The following is a 9502-nucleotide window of genomic DNA, read 5'->3' as shown; positions in this document are numbered from 1 at the left end:
AATACATCACCAATGAATATTGTATTTTTCTTTCAAGAGATAAAAGATGAGGGTTATACCCCAATACCTGACATTCAGATGGGATTTAAGCAAGTACATAGCTGAGTTTAGAAATTAATCCAAGCCAAGCATATGCCTTTTTTTTTTTTTTCTGGACTGAGTGCCACGCAGCAAATTTCTGTACTCAAACATACATGATCTCCAACACCCTAAGGCTCTTACACAGCCACAGGAATTGCTTGATTAGGATCAATACATTGCCATTTAATGGAACAGCTGCTTCTAAAGCCCTCAGCTCTTGCTAAGTGAGATCCTCTACTCTCCTGKAGATTTTAGAACTGAAGTATTTCACAGTCCTTCCGGTAAAGTGGAAAAGTATCTGAGTGAGAAGGTTTTCAGGACTGGGAGAAGGGGCTCTCAACTAAAACCACTAACCCCTTCTAACATTTGTTTTTGGAAATCATAATTTCAACCTCCACTGAAACTCCCATAACTCCACTAAAATAATACAACTTCTAGATTTTATTAGGCAAAATTTAATTTCCTTTTCTAACACTGTTATAAAGTACCTTAAGAACCTTGAGCTTATTCCCTTAAAAGAATCTTCCTACAAATGTTAGGGGAGATAAGATTATTTTGGTAATTTCAGAATGACAGAAGGTCACCTCCTGGAGCACTCGCTATTCTCTCACCTTGCCTGGWTTTGGAAAGTCAGGTTCTTTCTAGCAGAACTGACTCGAGGTCAGAACAGACTCTAGTCCCTCTTGGACAGAAAGTTCCCCTAAGTTTGTACAAGAGTTGTGTGATCTTTGTGGCACATGAAGGACAGAAGGAACAAAGCACATCCAGCTCCTCCAGGCTACACAAATATCAGCCACGTACTTGAAAGTTTGGATTTGTGAGGAAAATAGTYATAACCATCAGCATCAGATCAGCTGTGCTTGTTACCTCCAAACCCACACATAAAACATGGGAAGCTTTTGAAAATTAAATTACAGGTTGTTCTAATTATAAAATTAAGTGTATTTTAGATTAGTAGSTTATTTCTTTTACAATGTTTCCCTATAATGATATATAATCTYGTAAAGCATGGTTTTTTTCCAAAACAGAAACTTGTTATTTAAATGAACACACCATGTAGTTATTGGGATAATTAATAGCACAAATATCCTTGAGACAAATCACTTGCCAAAAGCTATTTCAAATGTTTCCTTTCTAGCAGCCTGAAAGACAAATAACGTTTCAAAGGAGTCAATTTACATATTCTTTCATGTAAGTTAGGAATCCTTGTTTAAAAAAAAAGGTTGCTATTGATATTACCAATATTTTCTCCAATTTTCTACTATTTTTTATTTTGTTTTAAGGTCCATTTCTGTGCTAAGTAGGAGCCTGAGGCAGTAACTCTTCTGCAATGATTCACTTCATGCCCAAAGTGGCGAATATCCTCAGCTAGAAATCTCCTATTTCTTCCTTCTGTTGAAAAAAATACCAGTTAAATTTTTTTTTATATAACTTTAGTCAGAGATTTTGTTCGCCTTTCCACGGCATTGCTCTACCAGGTGAGGCCTGATGGAGTTAACATCTCAGTAGTCTGGGAGTAGCACAACAAAAGGACCATCTGTCAACAGAACATCAGCTCCAAACCTCCCCCTGCGTGGTCAGAGGCAGGAAAAGAGAAGTCCGGGAGGGAAAAAAGAGATAGGAAGGAGCACCTAATTAGCATTGGAGGTGAAGAAATCCGGAGCCAATAGGAGCCCAAATACTGAGAACTGTGCAATGTTGGACCAATGAACATTAAACCAATAAAGTTCTACGGGTTTTGACTGTATAAGGTTTGGGGAAAATCTTGTGAAATGGATGTGTCATGGAATGATTTTCTCTACTCATCTGGGAGATGTGTGGATGAAATTATTTCTGTGGCACATCTGGCCAGAACAACATCCTGGCCAGAAAATAAAGTAACGTCTTGACTCTCTAACGTTAAAAACGTTGTTGGAGGGTTTTTGTTTTTCCCATCGTTTCGGTGACACTTCCATGTCCTGTATTATTTTTTTTTTTTTTTTTTTTTTTTTTGAGAGAGAGCTGTCTATTGCTTTCTCTGGCAGTTCTAAACTCTAGAGAATGTAAAATGCAGTGCACACATGTGCAGCATGACCAGAAAGTCAGGCTTAGTCTGTTCTGCAGAGGTTTAAAGAGCACAAGCACAGGCTGGCCAAGGGTTTCCCACTGTGTTCCAAACAATCCCACAWGCAGAAGGGTGCAGAGCTCCCTGGTGTGAACCACCCCACTGCTATGGACACTCAGGGTGTCACCCAGGAGGTTTCCAGCAAAAAAGCAGATCCTATACTCTTCCCAGAATTAATACATTAGCTGGATATGTTGAGTTCATCAAAAACACTTGGGATCTGAGGCACTTCAGTTTTGTCCACCTTTTGGAAATCTGTGACTGCGTTTAGGTTGGCTAAATCCAGGAAATCTGAATAAAGGTATGTGATAAGATCTGTTTAAAATTCACTATAGAAGAGAAGCTGCCTTAACAGTAAGTCACAATTATTGTTTAAAAGTCAGCTTACRTGACAAGTCACAGGTTTATTCTCCTCCAAYTCACTTGTCTTCAAATTCARCCAAGAGAACRTTTTGCCTGATTCCAGACTCCTGTCTTAATTAGGATGTCTTTCCTTGGGCTCTTCCCAGGTGGCAGTAAACCATTGCTGTCATTTGGAAGTGTTCTGCTTCTTAAATGCTKTCTCACATCCCTTGCCTCAAGCTGACTGCTTTTCTGAGCTCCCTCTTGCTCAGAAAAGGGACACCTCCGCACCTCCTGACCACAGATATTCCTTGCACGGGGAATTCTCCACACTCATCTCTGTATTATTGTGGTTAATTGTCTTGGTTCCTCTCAACAATTTTACAGGTATTTATTAAAGAAAACAAGTGAGCAGTCTCAACTGAAATCGTTGATGAAAATCCATAGTAATGTTTTGGATGACTGAACTTTGTTTAAATGTTCTGTCACAGAACATGTTTGAGGCAGTGAAAGCCTTCGTCATCACCATATGTCACTCTCTTACAGAAGTTGTACTTGATTCATTACTAAAACTCATCCTTCCTGTTTTCAGTTGTTCTATATTCTATTTAATGCCCATATTTAGCATTTTTATGAATTGAAGTGTTCTTGATTTTGATCTCTGCAGTGYAGCAGCTGCCTTAAAGGATAATTTTTAGATTGTAGAGTACATAAAATGAAATTGGTGATGAAAGACAATATTCACTCTAGCTTTCAAGTACACATGGATGTTTTTCTCCCCAACAGCATCACACTGCATTACAAATCTTAAATTAATGGCAGAATGGTTTCCAGTATTAAGCAATGACAAGAGAGCTAGACAGTGTTCACTTTATTAATTTCAGCCAAACACCATGGCTGTACTGTGCTCCAGCTTTAATYAGTGCTGACAGACAGGGCTATGCAATATTGGTATGGGAGTGTTCAGTGTGTACTGAATATGCACAGGTCTCCTACACTTTTATTACTTCTCATCCTCCATGTTAATATTTGATGAGTTCATCAATCAATTGCAATTGTCTTTGATACTCATGAAAAATTAATGGTTTCTTGAGACAGGTTTTGTTATTTTGTGTGACATGTTTTGTTTTGTGGCATGGTTTTTCCCCCCCTGATCATGGCTACTGCCTTTTTATAGCTTGCTGAAAGATAGTTTAGATCTGTTTTGTAAACCATGAGCAAACAATTTATTTTCATTTACATGAACTTTAACATTGGTGGGGGATGGACAGAGCCTGGCTTTCCATTTGGACAGGAAAATCAGTCCTGTTTGCAGAACTAATTGTAAGATTTGATAAGTTTCCCAGCAGAGTAGTGCCACACTGTTAATGGATGTGGGTGATGGAATTGAATCAAAAGATGAGGGCAGTGTTCCATTCTTGCTGAGTGAAGGACAGCTGGATCTGTGYAACTTTTGCCCTCAAGCCTGGAAACTTTGCCCACGATCTCTTTAAATGTGGCAGAAGTCTTCTGATTGATGTTAATATCTGGATTACTGAGAATTTTGTGAATTGGCAAGGAAAGGTTATGTCCAGATATACATCAGGAAAGGTAATTTCAAGTRCAATTATGTTTTAATGGCCAGTGATGGCAACTTCTTTTATCAGTTAGCAATGCCATATTAGATCTATGAGTTCAGTTATTTTAAAACAATCTTTAAAATATTTTAAACCTAAGAATGTTAATTTATTTTCTAATTCYAAAATACTTGGAGATCTTTTGCTTCCTGTTTACTAGTTGTCAGGTTATTAATCAAATATTTGTGTTTCATTAKCTTTCAGAATGTATTAATTAGATAGCTGCAGACTTGCCCCAATTAGYAAGAATTGAATTTAYCTTCTTTGGACTTTTTCTATGATKCCTTTCAAATTGCCCCCAGGATTGTGCCTAGATTGAATTAATCAGTGAAAGAGTGAGATATATTAGATAATTAAACAGCAGCTCAACCAGTTKTATYTTTGCYGCCTTTAARTGATAWATCCTGARTGCTGTAACATCACTCAAAACCTGGATGTATTTTTATGGTACAAGKGGTTTTTAAAGAGTAAGAGTTTGCTGCCCCCGAGTGGTTGAAAGGATCATGGACTGATWTCTTCACACATTAATCGTTAATCATGGATTAATCGTTTATCRCTCAAAAATCCAGTTCTGCTACGAGTTGAAAGCAGGAATGAGAAGCAAATGCAGCAGGATGTCAATTTTCCAGTAAGGAAAAACRTTCAGAGTAATTAAATTTTTGTTGCTCCAATTCCATGTGATGTTTCAATATACACAAGATGAGGGAGAGCAAGGGATCTCAATTTTGCCTTGCAGAGTGGGATCTTGAAAGATTATTGAAAAGTTTCCCTGGATTTTCTATTCTTCATTACTTCTTACAGTATGAAGTCTAAGCTGGCATATTAACAGCAGAGTAATGCTATCCACATTTTGGAATTCTCTTCACTTATGCTGGTAGTGTARTTATGGAAGTCTGATGGAAGATTCAAGACTTAAAAATAACAGTAAGGAAGAAGGAATATAGCAGTAGGGATAGGTGGAAAGTGGTGTSTTTATATGAATAATAATAGCCAAAGGGTCTTCTGGGTGCATCTCTGCTTTGTGCCAGCCTTTTAGATGCTGATAGTGATGAAAGAACAGGRAAGTTGAAACAGGCGAGGGAAGGAAAAAATGAAGAATGGGCAGATAACGTTGCACTGGAGGCTTAACTAAAATTTATCCATCAACCCCATATGGGTACAGCTTCATTGAATTTGARGGGAACTACTTTTGCTTTCCTTTTTAGAGCTTTCAGTGGGAAGGCACTGGTGGTGTGGAGAGTCTGTGTCTGCGTGCTAAATGGGTATTTTTACCTGACCATTGGTGATAACACTAAAATCCATCATACAGCTTTTCTTTAGGCTTCATCTTCTTTTTTTTTTTAACAACAGTCGTTGTGAGCCATTCCAAATGTACATAATTTTTACCATTTCAGGTCATACCAGTAACTCTTGGTAACAGCAGAATTTTGCAGTTTCATAGTAGGAGTTCACCTTATAATTCAGGCTAAAATATATATGAGGCTATGAGTCTGCTGTTGAAACWGAAGCAGGTCTCTGGCCACTTAGGATTCCAAAGTTCATATTAGGAACACTCAGGATATTGTGATATGGGGGATGTAGAGTTGCAGTGGGAGGTGGAGGAGGCGCTCAAGTCTTGCTGAAACGCCTTGGACAGAAGGAAGTTCAAGATTCATTGAACTGCAAAGGAGGGCCATAGCCTAGAGCTTATACCTGGAGAGACAGAGAGTTCTGGGCATCTTTTAATATAACTGAAGATATTCAGGGTAAATCTCCTGACTTTGAGATCTTAGAACAATGAAGGGTGGTGTAATTGTGCCCTCCCTACCTAGAACAGGTTTCTTTGTCAGTGTGTCATTATACGTGGTTTAAGCAGCACAAACTGAGGTAAAGCTGGTTCTCTAAATTTTGGAATAAATCCTTTGTTTTGAACCACGGATTCCACTGTGTGTTCACTGGTGCTCAGACAGCTGGGAGAGACCTCATCAGTGCCACAGGAGATGTTAAATTTGATAAATTTTCTCTGAATTCAGTCATTTGAAATCAAAGGGAAAAGGTTTCCTCACAGGAAATGTGTATTCTARTACCAGAAGGTTACACTTTTTTTTGGTACCTCTTGGAACCAAGAAAGAGGAGCACTCCAGCAAAAAGTTGAAATAAGAATTGTCTTGGTAATATTTCAGACTGCTTTTTGCAATTCCTTGTGTWTAAGCTCCATGTTTCTCATTGCTGGAGAAACAAGGCTCCTTTTTGATGCATAAATACAATTTTTGCAGCTGTTCGATTTTCAGTCTCTGTGTTGGAGTGAAACAAAGTCTTGTGGGGTGTAGRCGTTAAAAAACCGATCAGAAAATCATTGAAGACTTGGACTTTCAGTATCACTGATCTCTCTGGATGAGATCAACCTTCAGAAAACCCTCATCAACCTTCAGAAAACAAACTGAGGTAGATAAGTACCTCACAAATTACTCTTCCAGAAGCCTGGGTTTTCCAGAAAATGCATGCAGCCACTCTAGCCTAGAGAAATTAGATGTTGTCCTCAGTTTTGAAAGAGTCAAGTCAGTTACAGAGCCAGAGACTAAACCTGAGAGTATCATTAATTATGAGAGCATCATTAATGATGAGAGGATCTCTTATGCAGTATCATTTTTTGAGGCAGAGTTCTTTTCTTCTTCCCTGCTTGTTCTCCTTTCATGTTACACATTGGTATCTCACTGGAATGTTTAGTCCTCACATTTTCTCTTGCATTTTCTTGACCCTTAGAGGTCCTGCATGTCCTGTGCCATTGCTGTGTCCTAGAAAATACTGCTCTGCYTTATCAGAAGAACAGATCCGCATCACCAAGCAATTACGATTTTTGTATCCAATCTCAGATGATAAAAATAGGTTTTGCCTGTATAAGAATTGCTGTTGATATTTCTAGGTTGTTAATTAAACAGATCAAAAGTGTATTATATCCAAAGAGATAAGCACATAATTSTTTTGGCAACGCCTCTTAGGATTGAAGGTACCCAGTAATTTGGAAAATATTAGCATAGCTGTCATTTATTGCCTGAAAATCTAAGTTTATTGTACCACACAAAGTATCTTTTATTTCAGTGCAGTGCAAACAAATAGGTGTATTTATTCCAGGCTRCACAGAGTACGAAATTTGACTTGGAATTTAAGGAAATTTCCTCCCTCTCAAAAATAATCCCTTCAAAATACCTGGTCTTTGCTAAACAGCATTAAGTTTTTAACTGTTCAAACCATTGACAAGAAGATTAACCAACACGAGTCATATTTCTAATTGCCTTCAGGATTTCTGTGTGCCACTRCAGAAATTTTAGTAAAATGTTTTTCCCAGAAGAAACACTAAGGAACTGACGATTTTAAGCCTCTGTATCACTGCAGCAGCAAAATTGTGCAAGTTAAACAGTCAGAAAAATACCCCAAGCAAATTGATGGTGAAATGCCTGCTTAAGAGATCCRAAAATGCCAATATATAAAGTGAAGCTTTCTGTTAATGTAAAAAGGCATTTCACTGCCCAAAGTACTTTTATAGCATTCATACTCTTTCAGAATTCAGATTGAACACTGTAAAGGCTTGTAAACCTCCCAAAAGACAGGCTTAAATTGTAACATAAAAGATTTGCTTAGAAGCAAACATTAGCTTCTAATGTTTATTGCATGAAAAAAAAAATTCTCTATATTTGCATTAGGAAGTGAGAAAAACAGCCTTTCTGTGCCTCTTTAGTATTAGAGGTTTGAGTTTATATGGGCAATTGTTTTTTGATGGTTTGGTTGTTTGTATTTATTTTAATTCCTATTGTAAGTTTTGTAAGAAGAAAAGGTTGAAATTTCCAGCTGAGTGCATTTCAAGTCAAACTGGATATACTGAGATTTTGTCTTACRTGTGATAGATTCACTTTTAGTGAATTCACTGGAGAAATTCACATTCTTGTTTTTACCTGATTCACAAAGGGGAATTCTCGGAAAATGTTGTACAATATCACACTTGTAYACCCCTTTTCACAGTTTTATTCTCATTTTTAAGACTTAAGTGTTCACTAACTTTTTTAATTTGCAAGGGATGAAAATAATACAACTAACAGAATTTTGAGTGATAAAGACCTAATTTTTGAACTTTATTTAATTGTCTTATTAGATGTATTAATAACACTTTAAACTGAGACTGCAACAGATGTGACATTTCCACTACTCAGAGTTCATGGATGCTTGTCTGCYTGGGGAATGTTTCCAATTGCCCCTATAATTGTACAGCCACTTTTCTCTTGCAATAAATTGTGTTGGAAAGGCATTTAAGTTTCACTGGACACAGTTAGCTTGCAAAAACTAATGGATTTGGAAATSTCCCTCTGCTGTCAAATCCCTTCCTGCCTTTGCCCTCACCTCCCACCAGGTACTCAGCTTTTATTTTAAAATCCATGTTGACAACATCATTCTGCTTCTGAAGAATTCCAAAAAAGGAATACCTAACAGTTGCTTTAAAATCTTGTGTTATATTGCTCAGAAGAGGTAGGGAAATCCTAATCTGTTTATCAGCGTGCATCTSCAAAATCCTGTGAGTTACTGTGTGCCGAGGAGGGTTTTCCTGAAGAGATAAATGTAATACTGTCATTAGTCCGTGTYGTCTCTGCTGTGACTTAGAGGTATGTAAAAGCCTCACAGGGATCATTTGTTTGAACTTCAGACATGAGTTCAGTCCAGGGAGTGACCAGGACCCATATTCCCTTACTCCTGAGAAACCCTATCCCTGTGAGAGAGGCTTTGGCTTGAAAATTCTTTTGGAGTTAGGAGGAAAAATGTCTTGGATAACCATTCTGCAGATAAACAAGGGATGTGTAAAGCAGGATGATGTTAATTTAAAACTGTAAATCTCCACCCTGCATTGCAGGATTTGTCAAACATACAAGGAACACTTCWCTGTACCCACTTGTTCCATTAATGTTTTAGCAATACAGGGCTACGGGATGTCCTTCTGTTCCTTTTTTTTGCCCTCTAGAAATTGAATGAGGTCCTTTTACTCCTGTGGTTTATTGTGTCCAGGGTTTAATGTCAGTCATATGAACCTTTGAGCAGTGTGAATTGCTGTTGTTGACTAAACATTTGGATTCAGATTCCAAAGACAAGAGATTCCTTTTACCAGGTGCACAACACAGCARTTGGGAAAGTGTTTTAAATTCAGTTAGAGGAATCCAAGCACACAGAATTGTAGGGAAAATAAATCTTGGGTTTTAATTAATGGTTATTGAATAYTGTGGTCTGACTGCAGCAGCCTTGATGCTTAGTGGAAAGAAAACTTCTAAATAAACAAATGGAAAACAATACCAGCACACACACCCCACATCACCTTCCCCCCTAGAAAAGAAAAAAAAAA

Source organism: Malurus melanocephalus, unplaced genomic scaffold (genome assembly GCF_030028575.1).
Source record: "Malurus melanocephalus ecotype Western Australia unplaced genomic scaffold, MMel_1.1 scaffold_16, whole genome shotgun sequence".
Classification (NCBI taxonomy): Eukaryota; Metazoa; Chordata; class Aves; order Passeriformes; family Maluridae; genus Malurus; species Malurus melanocephalus.
This window is presented reverse-complemented; position numbering follows the sequence as displayed.